At 38.2% G+C, this 22,308-nt stretch overlaps 1 protein-coding gene and 1 long non-coding RNA gene across 11 annotated transcripts in view; one reads left to right on the forward strand and one right to left on the reverse strand.

Moving 5' to 3' along the window:
* Positions 1-22,308, forward strand: part of LOC122554598 (dynamin-2-like) — a 208,115-nt gene that overhangs the window by 126,582 nt on the left and 59,225 nt on the right. The gene's annotated exons all lie outside the window — the stretch shown is intronic.
* LOC122554599 overlaps positions 8,924-22,308 on the reverse strand; it is a 34,743-nt gene continuing 21,358 nt past the window's right edge. Inside the window, exon 3 of the long non-coding RNA XR_006313033.1 lies at positions 8,924-9,502. This is a non-coding gene — a long non-coding RNA (uncharacterized LOC122554599). The remainder of the gene's footprint in view (positions 9,503-22,308) is intronic.

Below are 22,308 nucleotides of genomic sequence, written 5' to 3' on the forward strand. Positions count from 1 at the left end.
CCTGGTTAATATAAACATTTTCATAGGGCCAGCAAGAACATCCAGATTAATAATAACCACTAAATTATAGAGACTTACATATTATGTTAAATTTGCAGCTATTGCTCTAAATATCTTATTTTCTCAAATGTTATGTTATTCCTATATTGTAAATTCACCCACTTCGCACAGATGAAGTCAATGGAATCGGAGCTGCATAATTACCTATGGTGATTGTCATTGTTATTCTGCAACCAGTTAGTACAATATTTTTTGCAGTTTCGGTAATTTGCTGAAACTTTGACGAGAATATGAGTGAGAATCCAATAGTCCAGCATAGGTTGCTTTATTAATCTGTCTGTTTTTAATTAGCATGAATATGTTTCAAATCAGAAAGAAAAATATACTAACAATTTTTCTTTTAAATAGGCACTTGATTGAAATAACCATTTTCTTTGGTGAATGCTGTTATATGTATTTGACTGTTATTTCAAGCAAAGTGTTTGTCCTTAACTAAGAATCGTAAAGGTCATGTCATGTATAAGATATTGCATCAAGTCAGGTGCCATATATTACCCATTGCTTCGTGTATTGATTGGCTTTTAACAGGGTGCTGCCTGAAATCAGTGTTCAGTAATAGAATGAATAGGAGAGGGTAATTTTATAATTTAGTAAATAAGCTTATGAAGTATAGCTTTTCCCAATGAGTATATTAAACAACTTTCACACTAAGGATGTGGAAATGAATTTTTTCCATTAAATAAGAACCCAAGTTGGCCAGTAATATGATGCAGGATATCTGTGAACAGACATGTGAAATAAGTTGATGCATTACTCAGCCTCAGAATAAATAAAATTTCAGAGTACAGTAATTCCTACGAGGATGCCCTTACTTGCATTTTGAATTCCTTAAGCACTCCTTTTTCCAAAACGTGTGCCAAGCAGCTGTAGAAGTTTTATCTCTGCAGTGAAATAGGATGTGATCTGAACTGAAGCTGCTAAAAACAGAAATGTTACTATTTAGGAAAAGATTAAATTGTTTAATCGTGTATCACATCATTGCCTAACCATAAGCATTTTCTTTTAAAATGATAAAGATAACAGGGACTTACATACTTTGTCTCTAATTTCAAATCTGATATTTGATTTTGAAAATTTCTGTATTTCATCCTTGAAAATTATCAGGTCTCGGCTCTGTAGTGAACCACTATTTGTCATAATCATTTATAATTAACAACGAAAAGTGGAAATGACTTTTATCACTATTAACTTTAGTCATTATATGAAAGGGTTTTTATTTTAAATCAATCATGAGGCTCCCTCCTCCCAGTGACTTGCTAAATTTGATTTATTATTTTGTTTTGTATGTGCAGCTAGAAGTTTACTAAGCGTAATTTCTTGAGAAATATGCAAACTTGAAAAAATTAACATTGAGTTTAAATCTAGAAGTTTACATGCACAGCTTAAAATGTCACAAAGGTTTTCTGAGCTATTGCTCGGTTTCCTAAGATTTTAGTACTCACCTCAGAATAATCTGTAACCTGTGGAACCCCATCGAAAAACAAGTCATTAAGTCTTTGAAGGCTGTTTCTCAAACTGCATGGCTAAATCAGTATTTGAAAAAGTTGCAGTAAGTTTGTAAGCACAAAATCTAACTGTTGAATGCTTTAAAGCAATATCTCTTTTTATACTCATAGCCCCATAAAATAAGCATTAATTTATATCTTTGTATTGACAAAGTTGTATTTTTGAGATAAATGCTTACAGAAAGTAATGTAAGCTGCTTTCATTTCACAGAGGACCTTTGTGTTATTTACAGTAGAGTACCTAGCATTGATTCTCTTCTTTTGATATGGTGCATATCTCCACTTGTGGTGGTAAGATCAGGTCAGTGAAGTTCGGCAGGTCATGGACCAGGTGTTGTCCAACATTAGGCCTAGGCATGTCTCCCGCTGCTAATCTTTGCGGTGAAAGCGTCCTGTTGGAAAAGTTCTTCATCTTTGCTGGATGTTTTTTCCCCAGAAAGAAAAGGTGAAGGAAAGAAAAATACTTGCTCTTACTGTAGCACTGTTCATCTGTCTTCCATGAAAAGTGTGGAAATTTACTGCTGTTGCTTTTCCATACCCAGTCTAACCAATGTGCAGACTACTGTACAACAATATTGTCCTGAACAGGTAGTCTGAACACTGGGGCGACGGAGCAGGACCTTTTGACTTTTTCTTGTCTTCTGCCATCAAAGAAATTATACCTGCACACCAAGTTCACCATCCACAGTTGTCTGCACACACTGAAGTCTCTAAAAGGACTGTGATTTCCAGCCTTGACGTGGCACATTTGCAGGAGACAGAGATCTGGCAATGAATTTAGGACAAGGAAAAAAATGGGTGGGTTGGGCTTAGCATCCCATATATGGGATGATGTCACCCCAGGGAGATTGGGTATGCACTGTGCCGCTGGAGAAACCGCTAGAATTGCCTGCTCTCAGACATGGGTCTGTATATAAAATGGTACCAGATGTTTTAGTGTAATGCTAAACAGTCATTTCATCTTTCGGCCAGTTTTCTTAGCTAGGCAGGAAGTGGGCCCCTTGTATGGAAAAGCTGTAAAAATCAAGATGAACCATTTCAGTGCAGTAGTTTTGAACAGTTCACTAAAATATATAGAACTGGCAGGAAAACTGATCTGTGTTTACGTTAGTAAATACTTGAGGCTTATTGCGAAGGGAGCATTTGTTTCTAATTTGCAACAGTTTTATCCCAGTTCCTGTTCAGTACAGAAAAGGGTAGAGGCTCCTCTCGAATACTAGAACTGTCAGTATTAAGAATCATGCCCTAGACTTGAACAGTAATTATAGCTACTTCCTGAAAGTGAAGCTCATGAAAAGTCTGGAGAAATGTTCTTTGTCATGGCCTACACATGAGTAATTAGTTCCACATGTGGCCTTCCTATTTCCTGTAAGCTATTTTGGCTGGCAAGCTTGCTGAATTGTTAGCTGATCTCTAAAGAACCTAGTTCTTTCAACTACAACTGTCTTCTGAAAAATTATTTGAATAATTTGTATGCTTAAATGCATCTAGTACAAAAACATGATAGTAAGCTGTGTTGTATTCATTTAGACAGCACAGCTTTGAAACATCTTAAAGTTACAATGCAATTGAACACTGTTTAGACTAGGTTGAATATGGAATTATAGAATCAGCCTGTGTATATTTCCCTGCTGCTTCAAGTAAGACATTCTTGCTCTGTACGTTTTGTCTGCCAAAGTCAGCACTGGACTTTTATTGATATGCTTCAGTAACAAAATACACTATTGTGAAGAGAGAGTGAAAACACTGCTTTAAATCAAAAGCTAATGCATTCATAGAAATGTATCTTACAATAGTATATGTGAATTTGTTCAGTTTGAAATTTTGTTCAACAGTAAAATGCTTTCAACAACTCACCAGCTCTTGTGCGTAGAGCTAGAAATGAGTTACATGCAACAGATGTTGAAGTGAAATGAAGTCACACATTACACATTCTTGCTGAGCTTTAGTTTTCAATTTAATACATCATCTCTTCTTTCAGAGGAGTAACCTAGAAATGTAAATTGTTGAATCCTTTACATTTTAGCACTGAAGTCCTACTTTAACATTGTACTGATTCTCCCCGATTAGAATCTAATAGTTACAAGAAACCATTCATAGGTGCTGGTTGATGTTATGTAGATTGCGCATTACATGTCTATGCAATTTTTTTCCATATATACACTCCTGATCCAAATATAATGAGAACAATATAGACTGGTTTAATTTCACCATAATTTGTTTGCTTCACCTGCAAAGAGATAGGATGTTTTGATTTTCAATTATATCAATTCTTCAGGCGTGGTGAAGATGTACACATGTGTAGTTTTGTATTATGGGTACTTATGCAGCTCACCCAGTACTAGACAGTGCCTTATCCCCTCCGAGTACCCTAACGACAGCTGGAAAGAAACTTTCACCTTTCAGCTTGAATTTGATTCAGACATAGGGCACAAGGTGAAATTCACATATGATAATCAGTGCCACCCATGGGACTATCATAAGTATATTAATTTTTATTTGTAGAAAATTTAATTGAATTTTATATTTTTGCAATTGGCAGATTTGGTGAGCATTCAGTGCTGATATCACATATTAATATTTATAGATTCTGCATCATCTGGCCAGAAAAAAGAAAAAGCAAAGAAAGCCAAATAAAATCCCTCCTTCTCAAATTAGGAAGAATACTCCCTCCATTTCCTTCCCCATCATCTATGTGAGTTCTCTGAAACATTAGTTGCAACATACAGTTTGCATTGCAGCAAAGCAGTTTTGGCAATGTGAAAGATCTGCCATTTCTGAATTTGTTGACAAACCTAAGACTAGAAACTGTAGTTCACAGATGCCCAATATGATCTTTGATGAATTTATATATTTTATGTGCACTTATTCAACCATAATTTGTATACACGCTCAAGCAAAATGACACTCTTGTGTCATTGTTAAAGCCAGCAGGGATAGAGTGTTTTAAACTTAAAGATAATTTACACTTTGACAAAATTCTGACTCTTAAACTCAGAAGACAAAATGATTTGATGTTGACTTCCTGTAACATCTCATTTTCCCAACCAAGGGAAATGATTGTGCAGTTGTATGTATCTTAGTCTAAGGTATATGACATTCTGCATTCTTTAAATGTTTGTTGGGAAATCAATCGTGGTATTGACTATAGTCTTCCTCTGGTTTCAGCCCTGTGTTTGATTTCCAAACACTGCTTTCCATGGGGTTTGATTGTATTGTGACACACTTAACAATGTGTCAAGATAATATGCAAAAATGTAATGGATTTGAAAGGTTGGCTTTGAGAGCGCTCCAGAAATTGAGCCCAAGATCTTTCAGGCTTGCATGATTCAATAAGGAGCTAGATTTACTATTGAGGAGTTCATTATTCATTAGAAAGGGATGTTACTTTCACTTTTCAATCAACTTTTTAACTTTTGAAGTTGTTCGCATTTATTTACCTGCATCATTTTAACCTCCATTCATCATGTGAATGTTGTTAGCGGTAGAGCCCTGATGGAGATAAAGGATGGATTCTAACTGAAAAATGAGATCTCTTGTATAGAATTTACTTTTGAGTAGAATATTTGCTTCAGGCTCAATCAGCAAATCAGGTACAAATGCACTTCAGTTTGTGACTGTTTTCAGAATAGTTTGGGTTTGCTCAAGTTTCCCTTCAACTCATGTAACGAATCAGCATATTTCTGGATATACTTGAGTGGTACCTAGTGCAGTTTTATTAATATAGCTGACAATGGATTATACAAGAGAAATATGCATTTCTAAATGGTTTTCAAAATTCTGTCCAGAATCATTTAGTGACTGCATTTGTTTTTAGAAGGACCTTATTCGTGTCCTTACACTTGTGGAAAAAGGTCTTACATGCCTTCTCAAAGGGTCAAAACTTGGTGGAATTAAGTGAAAGCTCATATTGTAATTACTTTGATTTTGAGGCTTCACCAGATTTATGGATAAGTCTGTTTTCCAATTTTATTTTGTTTTGAACCCGTGCAAAAGATTTTTGCTGATTTTGTGTGAATTGTTCTCTCAACAGAAACTCCCCTTCTTTACCCTAAATGTGCACATACTATTAATCATTTAAATCATGAAGTCAATGATGGAATAATAACCATATAAATGAGGCCACATTTTTCTTAGTAGATAATGTATGATGCATTTAATTCATCTCATATATTTAAGTATCTAATAATGTCTTGCTTTTCATCAGTTTTTTTATTTTTGTGATACAAAATGATTTGACTAGGAGCTGGAATGATTTGATCTTAAAATATTAAGCACAATCATTCTCTGTAACATGCTAGTCCATCTTTTGTTTATTTTGGTTGATTGCCTAAAATCCATTTTAGGATTTTATGGCTGTTACTAATGCAGTAGGTTATTTTTAAGCACTTTTTTTTGCTGGTAATGGCTGCAACCCATTGTTTTGAGGCTTGTTAAAGTTATTAACAAATTTAACATTTAGCCCACTTTTTCTGATTGCATCCCATAGACAATTTGTTGAGTGTTTAATGTTCAAAGTAGTTCTTGATTTTATTTCCTTGTCAAATAAATATAGGTTAATAAGGTGGGGGAATGGGTCTGGGTGGTTTACTCTTCGGAGGGTCAGTGTGGACTTGTTGGGCTGAAGAGCCTGTTTCCACACTGTGGGGATTCTAATAAACATGAATTGTGAAGCCAAATGGAAGTATGAATCTTGCCACATTCACTTCAAATTTGATTCAAATAGATTTTAAAAAATCAACATTAGTGACAAAATAACTGGGTTGTATTTAATAAAATGAACTCAAGAATAATTTACATTGATGCAAAAAACTTCTAAAATCTTATCTAATGAAACTAAATCAGTTATTCCACTGAAAATCTAAAATTATCTCATAAAATCTCTGATTAAATAGAGAATCTGTTTCCATGAGCTGAGAGGTTGATAAAGAGCAGAGATTTAAAGTGACTAGCAAAAGAGCTACAGGTAACATAAGAAAAAGTACACCTGGTGGTTTTTACTAATGGGATGTTGTCATCAGTCCAAAAAAAATTCTGCCAGTGCACAATTGAGGAAAGTTGTATATGAATGCCAGGTACATTGCATTATCTTGTATCCCAATGATGAACTGATCAAATCAGACAAAATGTTCCTCTGGTGATTCATGATAGGCAGGGTACAGATCGCACTCAACTAGATTGAGATAATAAAATCAAAACATATTATAAGATATGATTCTGCAATTAGGTATCATCACAGTGCCAAGTGTGCTAATAGTTACAGTAATGACCCGATTAGGATAACTATTTGAGCTCATAGCATGGGTCATTGCTGTGCACTGAAAGTGACATTTTTAGGGACCATATATTTTCAAACAAAGGAAATATGTTCAAACCTTGAGAATTTCATTTTCATTGACTAGGAGCATGATGAGCTTATAGTTCCAGTCAGTCAGTGTCATTTTGCTAACCCAACAACATTCCCATCCTGTAATGTAAATTGTTGAGATTGTTTGAGAGTTGGCATTTTTATTTGTCCTTTATGTGTGAACGACGATATCTCTTTTATCTCTTTTTCTGGTAGATAAAAACTTATCACACAGTAAGTAGTTAGAATTTAGAATGTGTGGTGGAGGAAGCTTCAATAGTAGCTTTCAAAAGAGATTTGGATAAGTATTTGAAGCAGGGAAAACTACAATAAGATGGGGAAGGGTTCTGTATGAAAGGTAAGTATAGGCCTGATGAGTTGAATGCCCTTGTTCTGTGACATTTCCTGTTTTATTGTACATTCTGTGTTGGGCACTGTTTAGATTCCCAAAAGTATGCTCGTGTCCATGGTATTTTGGTACAAGACTTCTTTATTTACTGCTAGATCTTTATTTACATTCTTTGCATGCGAGGGTGGAGTTTCTGCTCCTTGACAGTGCTCTCTACCTTCTCATGTGATTCTGACATTAGCATCAGGGATTCTTTTGATGTTATCTCCATCACTGCACATCTCCTGCCAAATATTTGTTCCTATCATATTTAGATTCAAAATATCACATTGCACCGGGTTAGTGTTTGTGGTGCTTTGACCTGTCTTCCTTACTTGATTCTGATCTCCTTTTGAGGAGGATGTCCTGTACTCTCCAACCTGTCAGTATGTCTCCCTCTTATGGGTGGCTGTAGAACTTGTTTCTTCCGAGTAGTAAGTCCAAGTTTTTTATTGGCTTTCTATTTAATGATATTACGGTTTCTGTTTAAATTGTAGTCTGTCTCAACAATATGGTTGTGGTGTATCTTTTTTAATAGTTATACCTTATCTCTGTTTTTCTCTTCCCCATATTCTCTCCCAGGTTTCAACTCTGGTAATTCTTGTACTCTCTACCTGTCATTGAGGTGTCAAGCCTGGTTGTCCCTTTGCTCTTTCTGTTTCTGTTTTACTTCTGGTGGTTTGCCATGCAACATTTTGAAACTATATTTGGAAGTTGTGGTCCGTTGCATGATACTACAATGTTTGAGATCCTATCTGTGGAATAAAATCTTTTGAGGAATTCACTTACTGTATTTGCTGTGATGCTATGCAAATATTTAACTTTCATCTAATTTGAATGACAATATCAAAATAACAATTAGGAAGTTGTTTTTCCTTGAACTCAAATAAATCACAGCCTTGTTATAAAATAAGTTATTAAAGGTTTGTTCTGATCTTGGTTTTTACAGAATGCAGGATACTATGAGCAACAATTTCTTCAATAGAGTGAGTGATCACTGACCACTGGGTAGATTAATGTGCCATTGTAATTTGAAATCCCCAAATGCGCTTAATGAATATAAAGAAGAATGTTTGAAAAATATTAAGATGAAATGCACTAGGTGTGATTAATCTTTCATTGAAGTTGAGTAAGTCATTGATGACTTGTGCTGTTCAAACTAGTGAAGTAGTATTGGATATTAGGCCTGGCATTCCATGGTTTTGTGTTACTGAATTAATCTACGCAGATTTCTGCAGGGCTGTTTGTATTTGGGATTGTAACCATGCCTGAACACCATCTTGTTGGTCTGAAAATTCTCAAGGTTGATTTAGAAAGGAGCCCTTACGTTACAGACACCTTTTGCTCAGGGTCAAGTGAACTTATGAACTAAAGAAGAGTCAATTTAACCAGGTAGACTTGAATTAACAAAATAATTAGTTTATTAGTTATTAAGTATGAGACAAAATAATTACTCAACATGTATATGTATAGATTAACAATAAAGATTACCAATAAGAAGTTAGTCTCAAAAAGGCAAAAGTTAAAAAGAGACAGATATGTGATTATTCTCTGAATTGTGACGAGTTGAACATTGCAGCTTTTGTAGTGGATGTTACTGGTGATGGTTGGTGAACAGTCAGTTTCATGAACTTCGGCTTGCGCATTGGTTGAAATTCTGTAGTTCTGATATCTTTCGACCATGATTGAATTCCAACATTCAGGGTGAGAGAGAGAGAGTCCTTGCTTTTCTTTACTTTTTAACTGGTCTGCAGCATTTGGAATTAGAAAATGTCTTTACCTGTAACACGAGGTGAAAAGAGGGTAGTTCTTCGACCGTGACTTTCACAGCATGCTACCATTCAGATGCAGGCTGGCAGATATGAGATTGTTCTTTGCCACTTGCCAATTTCAATAAAATTGAAACTGGTGTTTCCTGTGTATTCCTCATTGGGCAAGAACAAGCATGTCTAAAATAATTGATTTTCTGCCAAGGAGAGAGAGGAGAACTCCAATGGAGTTCCTTGAGGGGTGCTAGGAGAAAATGAGGACTGCAGATGCTGGAGAGCAGAGTTGAAGAGTGTGATGCTAGAAAAACACAGCCAGTCAGGCAGCATCCAAGGAGCAGGAGAGTCGACGATCTGGGCACTTGAGGGATGCTGCCCTGAAAGGTGGGATTGGAGGATCCATGAAGAAATGTATAGCCATGCTACGTCAGGGAACCTTTTGAGGACAGTAACAATCTGATAAATTTTGCTACTACTCTGAAGGTTTGGGTCTATGTGATTAGTGATTAAATCATTTATTGTTCAATTCAAGACCTAAAGCAGCATACTCTATGGTTGTGGGAAACATTTATGAAAGCATTCTGTGAACACCCCTTCCAGACCATTTTGCCAATTTCATTTGCCCAGTGTCTCTGATGATTAAGATCACCATTATTATTAATTAATATTATTCAATAATCCCCAAATATTTCTTGCTTTATTGTTTGTCCAGTGGTACAGCTACTAGTAGAAGGTCCATAAACTACTCCTGCTAGGGTTTTTTTGGAATCTTCATTATTCCTGATCTCCACCCATATTGAATCTTTTTCTCTTCATCTTCTGAGACAAGATCCTTTCTTACTACAGTTGTTATATTATCTTTGATTATCAGGGCGATTGCTCCTTATTTCCCATTCTGTCTGTTCTGGAAACATTAGGTGCCCTAGTACATTTATTTTCCAATTTCAGTCACCATGTTGCAAGTCCTCTAATGACCATTGGATCTCAACAATTTATCTTTATAAGTTGATTTTATAAATGCATTGCATGTTCAGATAAAGAACTTTGTAGGTTTTATTTCTATTGCTGTTCTTTGCATGAACCTCATTCACCAACAAATTACTATTCTTCAATTCTTAGCCCCATAGTTATATGAGTCAATTAGATATTGATCTTAGCCTATTTTAAAATGGTGACCATCCTAATAGGACATCTCCTCCTTTTCCCAGTACAGGGACCAAAATGCCGTGAATTGAAAATTCATCTTTCCACTCCACTTGTCAGATTAGATTAGATTAGATTACTTACAGTGTGGAAACAGGCCCTTCGGCCCGACAAGTCCACACCGACCCGCCGAAGCGCAACCCACCCATACCCCTACAGTTACCCCTTTAACCTAACACTATGGGCAATTTAGCATGGCCAATTCACCTGACCTGCACATCTTTGGACTGTGGGAGGAAACCGGAGCACCCGGAGGAAACCCACGCAGACACGGGGAGAATGTGCAAACTCCACACAGTCAGTCGCCTGAGTCAGGAATTGAACCCGGGTCTCTGGCGCTGTGAGGCAGCAGTGCTAACCACTGTGCCACCGTGCCGCCCACGCGGTGTCAGGTTGTGTGTTCAGTTATCTAATCTGCTTGGCCCTGCAGCAATTGCTGTGTGGCTCAAATAACAATTCAGCGCTTAGTATCTTTGAGGTTCTTTTTTTTAACTTGGACCCAAACTCCTCAAAGTCCCAGTTGCACCAGTATAATAGGTTCCTACTTGGATGACAAAAAAAAGTAGATCATTTCCATGGAAGAATGGGCAGAATCTTCTCCTTTTGAGTAGAGGGAGAGAAAGTGGTGTGAGGGCATTGGGGAGATATCCAACACGACAGGAACTAAGTTCTAAGTGGGAAGGCTTAAACTTCACCTTTCTGATTGGAAAAATGGAATGGGCTGTCTGCAAAATTGGGGTAGGGGCTTATCTGTTCCAGTCTGGTGGTAATTGGTGACACAGAGATAGGAATGTGGCCTCTGAAAACCATTCCTTTGTACTTGCCTGTGACTCCCCATCACCTCCACCCTGCAATTCAAACCCTCTCTCATGAGGAAAATCACTTGCTGTGCTGGACTTTGGTGTCGCTGTGCCCCCACTAGCCTTGGCGTCTGAAGGAGAAGGAGGGGGCATTATTGGCTAACCATTTATGTACCTGACAAGTGTAAGAATTTGGTGGCTTTCCCATTTATGGTGATGGGCCCTGGCACAGAACAAAATTAGAAAGTCCTGGCTCAATTTGTCTATACCCCAAGGAGATGTTTGTAACTCTGGCACTGGGCAGGCAACATAACCTTTGGATATCCCAATCGAGGCTGCAAAAACAGTATCTATTTAATGATTTTATTGTATACTATCAGTACTGCGTTCCTTTTTACATTCCTCCATTTGAGTGGCTTCCTGCACCTCGTTGCACCCAATATGATTCTATAAGGAGGCGTTCAAATAAACTGACACTGAAAGATTGATAGTCCTTGGAGTTCCCATATTACTCCTCATTGACATAGGAGTCCACAGAGCCATGTGCACCCTACACCATTGTGAATCTGACTATTCCAATAAAATTGTATTATTACAATCAGACCTCAGACAAGGTTCCCAATTTATATGGTTGAAGACAGGATATCCCAAATTGTTAAACTTTTGGATGAGGAAAGATAACTTTGCACCCATTTTTACTCACTCACCCTCTCTGTTGCGAGCAAAAAGAAAAGTTAATTTTAAAAACTTATACTTTCCTTTGTGGCTACCTTTATTCCAGACCCAGTGAGCTTATTTTCAAGAAGAACTAAGTTAACCAAACTTTTTTCAAATACCAAAGGTGAGATTTTTAAAAAATTATTATATAAGTGAATATTTAGAGTTGCAACACACATGTATACAGATTAGAAATAACAGGTGAGTCTCCACAGGATAAATGTTTTTTAAAAAAGATATTCAGATCAGTTTCTTAATTGTTGAGGAAGAATGCATGGTTGAACCTTTGCAGTCATTGCAGTAGAAGTTACCGGTAGTAATGACATTGGTAATTGGACATTGGGTTTCATGTTCCTTAGTTTTGTAGATTATTTGAAATTCTGTAGCTCAGATTTCCTTTGACTGTGACTAGAATCCAGCATTCAGGGTGAGAGAGGGCCCTTTTGTTGTCCTGTTTCCCTTGTTTCTGACTCATGCTAACTAGCTTGTAGCACTCAGAACGATGGAGGGTCTATAACTGCAAGGCAGGGGTTACTAGGGGGTAATTCTTTGACTGTGCATTTTATGGAATGTTAATGCTCAAACCTAGGCTGTACACACACGAACGTTCAATCCAACTAACCCACTTCAGTGGAGTTGAAACTGGCTTTTTAACCCGTGTTAAGTTGACTTTTTAAACTGTCTGCAGTTTGGGACATAATGCATGTTGGGTGACTTGCTGTCGACCCCTTGTTATCTTTGTATTCACAAGAGATCACAGCCTCGTCTGTCTGAAATGTAGTTGATGACTTTAGGTGTTGCATTCCATAGGTCCCACATCGAAAGTTTGCCAGCCAGGTAGTAAATGTATATCCACAGTCATTTTTGTCTCTGTAACAGACTGTTTTTTTAAAATCTATTTTGGAATTAAGTGCTAAAAATGCCCATAGTATTTTAGGGTTCTGATCTGCCATTATAACACTATGCTTTTATTTATTTCTGGGGGTGACAGCCATTATCTTCCAGATGCATTTTAAGATTTATTGACTTTGCCTCCTGATGCATTAGAATGATCTGGACACCCAAACGTTGGTACCACTGGTGCAAACTAGTATGACGACTGGTGTTATCGCCTTGATGTGAGGCTCCAGGTTGTGTGGCAGGAGGTGATACAATCCTGTGACCATTGTCTTGATGGTGCCTATAGCACTGCACCACAAAGAGACACAGGTATAAGAAGTGCTCTTGAGTTTCTTAGTGAGTAGAGCCTTCTGCGGAGAGCCCTGTTCATCTTGGCAGAGCTTACCCTCTCTGCTTCTCCTGCATTTGTTGGTCACATTGCAGATCCAGACGTGTGTTCAACTGCAACCCCCATGTCTGCAGATTTGGGTTACCAATTCCTCCTGTCTCCTTAAATGGATTTATAAGCTCACCAACATATTGCTAAAAAGGAGTCAGTGTCTTTCAACTAATTTTATCACAGCAGAAGTGAGCCAAGAGCACTTCACCTATGAGTTGGATGCCTGACCCTTTCAATAACGCTAATGTGAGGTTCCCCATAGTACTGGGTAGGCACATGAGTGATTAACACGGGAGTTCGCCACAATTGTGGGGTCCACGTTTTGAAATGTTCATGCATGCATGCACAGGTTGCTTACATTTGTGCCCTTCTTGGTATGAGACACAAAGTGGGTGGCACCTGCGTGGTTGATGCTATTTTGCCTTCAGGGCTTCTATACCATGAGCATCAGTAGCACATACTGTCAAATTTGCAGCCATTATGTATGAACACTGCATGAGAGTGAGACTCTTCCATTCATTGGTCTCTGTCAAATTGAAGAAAAGCTATGCTTCTGTAATTCCCTTTGTTGTTTTACAAACAGGTGCTTCTAATTTTCTAAGAGTACAGCACATTTCGACTGCCAGTCATCATTACATCATAAGTAAGGAGCCTTGTAAACTCCCTTGAAGGGATACCAAGCTAATCAACATCAACTCAGAGTACAGAAACAATCCAGTCTCTTTTGGTCGGAGCACGGAAGTGCACTTTTTAATGCAATATGATTCAAATTCTGATGTCAACATTATAAACTGGCTTGTTTTGCCATAATCAAGATTAGTGAACATCCACAGGCATGTTTATTTCTGTGGAATAATGCACTTTTGTGTTCCTCGGGACCTGTTTAAGCTACTTGTTCAAAATTGCTGGTTTGGAATTTTGCATGATTACATCTGTTAGTTTTTGCACAAACCTTACGAAACTGTAAGAAGTTCCACATGTCGTCAATACAATATGTCAGTGCTATTCCTATGGGTAGATTGTTCAGTATGCCTTTCAAGATTTTTAAATAAAAGTGGCCAGAAACACATGGATCAATAAAATAATACCACATTTTACACTTGTATTTTAAGTATATCAAAGGTAAATTAAACCACCTGTTTCCATGTTAGGGATGGAGGCAGGTACAATTACAACATTTGAAAGGCATCTGGATGGGTATATGAATAGGAAGGGATATGAGCCAAGTGCTGGCAAACGGGACTAGATTAATTTTGGACATCTGGTCAGCATGGACGAGTTGGACTGAAGGGTCTGTTTCCATGCTGTACATCTCTATGACTGTTCTCCTTGGAGAGAAGAAGGCTGAGAGGAGATTTGATAGAGCTTTTCAAAATCATGAGTGGGATGGACCGAGTAGATATGAGAAGATGTTCCTGCTTGTAAAACGAGCAAGAACAAGAGGGCATAGATTTAAACTGATGTGCAAAACAAGCAAGGGTGATGTGAGGGGAGAAAACTCTCTTCACACAGCAATTAGTTAGGGTTTGGAATGCACAGCATGGAAGCAAGTTCAATTGAGACATTCAAGAGGGCATTGGATGATTGTTTGAATATATTAGAGTACAGGGGCTGTGGAAAAAAAAGCAGGAGATTGGCACTTGGTAATGATGCTCATTTGAAGAGCCGGTGCGGGCATAATGGGCTGAATGGCTTTCTTCTGCGACATAACAATTTTGTAATTCAGTGGAGTTTTCTTTAAAACGTTTTTCATGTGGTTAATGCTTATTTTTCAGAAAGCACTGTTTGCTATGTTGTCCATTTAATTTGTCTGGAGATTTATGAAAAAAAAACAAAATATCTCCTGACTCGAGGCATACTTGAGATTTTAAACTGCATAATTTGTATTGCAATCTTCATGTGAACTGGTCGATATTTCGCTGCAATGGTTGAGGTTACAATGAAGGGTCATTCTATGGCATTGATAATTTGTTGCTGCAAACTTGCAAGTTATTTCACCTTAGCAGGTTTGAGAGGATTGATGAGGGAAGAACGGTAGATGTGATCTATATGGACTTCAGTAAGGCGTTCGACAAGGTTCCCCGTGGGAGACTGATTAGCAAGGTTAGATCTCACGGAATACAGGGAGAACTAGCCATTTAGATACAGAACTGGCTCAAAGGTAGAAGACAGAGGGTGATGGTGGAGGGTTGTTTTTCAAACGGAGGCCTGTGACCAGTGGAGTGCCACAAGGATCGGTGCTGAGTCCTCTACTTTTTGTCATTTACATAAATGATTTGGATGCGAGCATAAGAGGTACAGTTAGTAAGTTTGCAGATGATGCCAAAATTGGAGGTGTAGTGGACAGCGAAGATGGTTACCTCAGATTACAACAGGATCTTGACCAGATGGGCCAATGGGCTTAGAAGTGGCAGATGGAATTTAATTCAGATAAATGCAAGGCGCCGCATTTTGGGAAAGCAAATCATATCAGGACTTATACACTTAATGGTAAGATCCTAGGAAGTGTTGCTGAACAAAGAGACCTTAGATTGCAGGCTCATAGCTCCTTGAAGTTGCAGGTAGATAGGAAACAGGCTGGGGCTATTTTCCCTGGAGCATCGGAGGCTGAGGGGTGACCTTATAGAGGTTTACAAAATTATGAGGGGCATGGATAGGATAAATAGGCAAAGTCTTTTCCCTGGGGTCGGGGAGTCCAGAACTAGAGGGCTTAGGTTTAGGGTGAGAGTGGAAAGATATAAAAGAGACCTAAGGAGCAACATTTTCGCACAGAGGGTGGTACGTATATGGAATGAGCTGCCAGAGGAAGTGGTGGAGGCTGGTACAATTACAACATTTAAGAGGCATTTGGATGTGTATATGAATAGGAAGGGTTTGGAGGGATATGGGCCGAGTGCTGGCAGGTGGGACTAGATTGGGTTGGGATAGCTGGTCAGCATGGACGGGTTGGACCGAAGGGTCTGTTTCCATGCTGTACATCTCTATGACTCTATGACTGTATGTATATGTATAGCCATATTAGAAGCTCTAGTCCATGATGAATCTTTGCAGTTGGGAATGCAGGAGGATATTAGATGAATTTGATAGATTTGCCATGGTATTATAGACAGTTAGCTTCATGTCAGTGAGGAGTAATTAAGAATAATTGGGTTTCTGAATTTTGGCACATGTATGCTCGGACTGGAAAACCTTATATTTTCATGCCTCGTCGTCATTAGTTTGAAGTAGACTATCATTGTTTGTTCATCCTTCGGAAAAGCGTCTGCACTAACAAATGTCGAAAAGGCTTTTTTTAGATAGACATCTTCATTTCACTAGCCACACTGAAGTTATTGATGTTGACCTGAAGTAGTGGCATGTTTTCGCCACCAATGGTGCCCAACAATGTCAGTGCTGCTTTTTTTTGGCTTTTCTTGCAGCTTCTGATGGAAAAGTGCTTTTAACTAATTTCTCTGGAGTATGGATTTGCTGCATGACACCACATGAAGGAGTTCAGCATATTTCTCGTTTCATCTCCCCTTCGTTCTGTGGGCCTGAAATTAACTTCGGGGTTTGGGGTTTATGCAGGGAGGAGTTGTAACTGAAAAAACGAGATGTAAATTCCTTTCCCATAGGTCCAAGAAATGTAACAACATTTATATTCTTCTTGCAAGATTACTTGCTCCATTCAGAAACATTGACACTCTTGGGTACAAAGGCAGCTGGAAAGTGGAGTAAAGAAAAAGTCCAACAAGAGAAAGGGAGTCAGGCATTCAGGTTTGGAGCTGGCTTGTCAATTGAGATCATAGGCTCCGATACGTGTGGATTTAAACTTGATAACGTCAGTCCACAAGCAGTACTGTTAAGGCCAGTCCAAATGCCTCTCTTCAGCTGCAACTTTCCCAAGATCCAGGAACATTCCCTTCAGGCATTAAAGCTAAAAATTAAAGTGGAGGGTACATAGTCCCCTTAAAATATTTGAGTGACTAAACTACCTGCTGACAATAGCTTCTTCCTCAACCACAGGTTGGTGAATTCATAATATAGCAGAGGTCAATGGATTCTTGATAAACAAAGTTTTGAAAGTTCATCGGGGATAAGCAGGAATGTGGAGTAACTAGATTAGCTCTGAACTTCTCAAATGGTGGAACAGGTACAAGGGTCTCCATTAAGGCTGGAATTAGATGGTTGAGAATCAGGTTGACTCTTTTAAGATGTTTAAACCTCCTCTACATAACCTGTGGGTTTAAAATTGACATCTGTTTATCAAGTTGTCGGATGAGGTTCCCCGTAATGTTAATGCAATCAACATCAAAACAATACACAGATTTTAGGGCTAGCCACAGTGTTCTGATGCAAATAATTGACAATGAAGATAAATGTTTTCCTGCTTGTGGGAAAGCTAGCCATCATTCCTGTGGCATCAAGTCACCTCGAAAATTAACTTGGGTGGAACTGATGATGCAAGGGCATCACCACCTGATAGTTAAGTGAGGGTGTGCTGGCCTGCATACATTCTCACTTCATTGAAACTTTCTATTAACTAAAGGATACAATTACAAAACAAAATGAATTCAATAACAGACCTTTCTTAAACCAGGCCATCCTGTCCTGTAACTGGCGAACGTCTTGGAAAACCTACCGAGAAAAACTTTTGATATCCTGCCAGCCTCACCAGGAGAGACTACTATATATATCCATTCACTTAACCACATAAATATATGGTGTAGTCAGCTTGTTGACTATGGTGTGTGAATTAATCGTTTCGTGATATAGTGCAAGAGACAAGCTAGTTTAATTAAACTTGATTATTGAATAAACAATGTGTTGCACCCTGATTTGATATTCAGATATTTATATAGTTTGCTTCAACATTGCCTTGTTTCTGACTCGTCCGTGGCGGGGCAGTGAGGAGGCGGTAATAGAACTGCCAACAGAGCTTGGTGCAGCCTACAAACTGATGCTACAATTCTAGGAATATGAGCAGAACTTCTTCTGTAAGTACAAGGATTTTTTTGGAAGGATCTCGTCAATGGATATCATAATATTGTTGAAATTAGAAAAAAAGTCTTTTCAAATTATTCTGGTTCCTTGTTTCACCCTTCTGGCATATCACGTTGCAGTTCCTGTCTGAGAAAGTGGAAACAGCTCTTGTGCCATTGTTTCTACTGAGCCAGTTGTGATAAATTATGCAGGAGTAATGCACAATGAATTATTTATTCATTTTTCTGCCACTTGCTCAATGACAAGAACACCAGCCTAAACATGGCACATCTCTTTAAGTCACTATTGCAGTTTGGAACATGCAATCTGATACCATCATATATATTGAAAATCTTTTAAGAGGAAGGATGCAATAAACAGAAGTTATAATGCCATAGTTTGACCATAAACTGTTTATAGTCATAGAATTCCCAACTGACCACAATAGAATTGATTTGAACTTTCACCAGTTGTGGAATTAAGACTTTGCATGATTCTCCAGAACAGCTTTCTTTGAATCCCATATGATTTAATCCAGTCAACGCCTACTCATCATGAAGAACACAAGTAAATACTGTCACTACTATAAATGCTGGTTTTCTGTCTGTCAGTTTGGCAGGGATGATGAGATCGAATGAATTCCTTCATTGTTATTGCTTTTGAATTAGCCTGGGTGCCTCAGTTATCCATACCCTTTCTGCAACAAAGTCACTCTTGGCGCATTCATCTTCTGTTCTCTTTGGATAGTTTTGTTATTTATTCATGGAATATGGCCTTGCAAGGCAGTCATTTTGTGCATGTCCCTTGATGGGACTGAGTCGCTGTTGGTGGGCTGCTTTCTCGAATTGCATCAGTTCCATGGTAATTATACTCTCAGTGCTTTTAGTGAAGTAGTTCCACTGTTTTGACCCAGTGATGATGAAACATTGGTAATCGGTGTCTAAGTCAGAATGGCACGTGACTTAGAAGAGAGCTGATGAGATCATGATATTCCCATGCCTCTGCAGTCCATGTCCATGTACCCTGATCCTGTTGTGTATACATATAAATCCAGGACTGTGAAAGATATTTGGCCTTTTTTGTTGAAATGTGTCCAAGCCATTGTGTAAACATTGTTTCTTGTCAAAGCCAAATTCATTTTTGATTCTTTGCATCCTTGAACAGGAGGATGTATCTCATTCAGTCAAAAGTCACACTTGTAATTTCATTGCAGGCTGTAAATTCAAGTCCAGCTCCAGACCTGAAAACAGTTTTTTGCCTGATGCCTCATTGCATTTAGGGGAGTGCTGCATCTTTCTAATGAGGTGTTAAAGCAAGACACATCTCCTTTCACGTGGACGTAAATTGAAGCAGAGCAAGGAAGAGCAGTGTGCTGGCCAGCAATTATCCATTAATCTACATCATTGTAACATATTTATCTGGTTATTATTCCATCTCTGTTTGTGGAACCTTGTAGTGCCGAAATTGATTGTTGTATTTCCTACAATACAGCAATGACCATACCTCAAAATGTTCTTAATTGGTTGTAAAGTGATTGGAATGACCTGAAGTTCTTAAACTTATAAACAAGGGTCAAAAATAGGTCTTTGAGCCTACTCTGTCATTCAATAAGATCATAGATGATCTGATTTAAACCTCAACTCTGCATTCCTGCATACATCTGATAATCTTTCATCCACTTGGTAATTAAAAATCTATCTACCTCTGCCTTAAAAATATTTTAAGATTCTGCATCCATTGCATTTTGTGGAAGGGAATTCCAAGGACTCTCAACCCAATTAAAGGAAAAAAAACCTGGTCTCTGTCTTATTTTTAAACTATGACCCCTGGTTCTATAGATTTTCCCAAAAGAAAAAACATCCTTTCACAATCCACCCAGTCAAGTCCATTCGGGATCTTGGGTTTCAATTTAGTCACCTCTGACTGTTCTACCCTCCAAAGGACACAGGCCTAGCCTGTCTAGCCTTTCCTCATAGGCCAATCCGCTTGTTCTAGATATTAATCTAGTAAACCTTCTCTGAACTGCTTCCAATGCATTAATATTCTTTTGTAAGTACGATGACCAGTACTGACAACAGTAGAGTCATTCGGCATGGAAACAGACCCTTTGGTCCAACTAAACCACGCTTAGCACCAGATGCAGTTTTGGCACGATAGTGGCAGAGTAGAGAGCTTCACCTGTTCTTTTCCTTTCTTTTGGTTTTTTTCTCTCATTTTAGCAGTCCTGGAGCAGCTTTCAGAGAAGTGTCCCCCCAGAGCGGAACAAGGAGCAGCGTGTCTCAGAGATACAAGGAATAGTGTATCCCAGAGCAATGCGAGGGGAAACGAGTCCTGGAGATCCATGAGAGGAAAAACTCTCATCCTTAAAATAGCATACTTTTTTTTTCTGCCAAAATGGACAGTTTCACTTTCCCACATTTTATTCTGTTTGCCAGATCTTTGCCCACTCACCTAACCTATCTATATCCCCCTTCTGTCTTCTTCACAACCCATGTTACAACATATTTTTCTGTCATCTGCAAATTTAGTTACTGTACCTTTGGTCCCTTTATCCATTTATTTATATAAATTGTAAAATGTTGAGGCTTTAGCATCAATCCTTAAGGCCCATCACTTGTGACATCTTGCAAGCGTAAAAAAAACATTTATTCCTACTGTGTGGTTTCTGTTAGTCAGCCAATCTCCTGTCCATGCTGATATGTTACTCCCTACACCATGAGTTTTTATTTTCTGCAGAAACCTTACATGTGGCACCTTATCAAATGCCTTCTGGAAGTTTATGTACATCACGTCCACTGGCTCCCCTTTATCTACAGCACAAGCACTTCAAAGAACTCCATTAAATTAGTTAAACATGATTTGCCTTTGACAAAACCATGTTGTCTCTGAAACAAAACAGAAGTTGCTGGAAAAGTTCAGCAGCATCTGTGAAGAGAAATCAGAGTTAATGTTTTTGCTCCTTTGCTCAGAGCTGTTCTGTCTGATTACCTTGAACTTACCAAGTACCTTGTTATTACATCTTTAACAATAGCTTCTAACATTGACAGATGTTAAGCTAAATCACCTGTAGTTTTGTGCTTTCTGCCTCCCTTTTTGAATAAAAGAGTTACATTCACTATTTTCCAATCTTAAGGTTCTGGGAAACTAAAATCATTGCATCAGTTTTCTCACTAGCTTCTTTTTTAAAAATCCATCCACACTTTGTAGACTTGTCAACTCGCAGTTCCAGCAATATACTCAGTACTATTTTGTTGGTAATTGTAATTTTCCTGCATTTCTCCCTTCCTTCCTATTCCTGATTGACAGGATGCTACAATGTAAAGGAGAGACTCAGGCATAATAGTAATGTCAGTGGACTAGTAATCCAGAGCCCCATACTAATGGGGACATGAGTTCGAATCCCACTATGGCAGAGGGCAAAATTTGAATTTAATAAGTATACAGAATAGAAGCCTAGCCTAATGGTGATCATGTGACCACTGGTAATTGTCATTAAAAATCCATCTGGGTCACTAATATTCTTTAGGAAAGGAAATAGGCCATCTTTGTTTGGTCTGGCCTACATGCCACTCCACACCCACAGCAATGTAATTGATTCTGGACTCCCACTGAAGTGGCATGTCATTGAACATATGTAGTCCTTCAATCACAAAAGGAACTGATCTGTAGCTGCTTCTTTTCTGTAAATATAGTTTTGGCTGTCATATCTGATCTGTGAAGCTGAGGGCCTTCTACATTGCGTGTGTTTAGGAAGGTAGTACTAGGAGTACCTTGTTTAGTCCTTCAGTATGTTCTACCATCCAGTCAGATGATGGCCAATCTGTGACCCATTTTCACTCCCATGATCTTTGTGATATTTGTTAAGAAGAATACAAATTATCTATGAATATATTGAAAAGCTGAGGCTCCAATATAAATGATTAGAGCACGACCGGTCAGATCTTGCCAATTTGGATGCATACCATTATCCCAACTTTCTATTTTCTACCCGCTAAGTACTGTCTAATCAAGCCAATTCATAGTCTAGACTGTACAATTCAAAATCCCCCTGTGATCTGCTACCCGTTACCCTGTCCTCTTTATGGCTACATCTTAAAACCAACCCTACACCTATTATTTCCTTACTCAGTCTGCTTTTCCTTTCTCTAATGTAAAGATCTTTTCATTTTCTTGGTGGTACATCAAATCTTCCTCCTCCTCTCTTTGTTCCTCTCTTCAAAGCCTAATTTCTTGTTGTAAATTTCTTTGATATATCTTAAGGTTATAATAAGCCAGTGGCAT

Source organism: Chiloscyllium plagiosum, chromosome 11 (assembly GCF_004010195.1).
Source record: "Chiloscyllium plagiosum isolate BGI_BamShark_2017 chromosome 11, ASM401019v2, whole genome shotgun sequence".
In the NCBI taxonomy this organism is placed as follows: Eukaryota; Metazoa; Chordata; class Chondrichthyes; order Orectolobiformes; family Hemiscylliidae; genus Chiloscyllium; species Chiloscyllium plagiosum.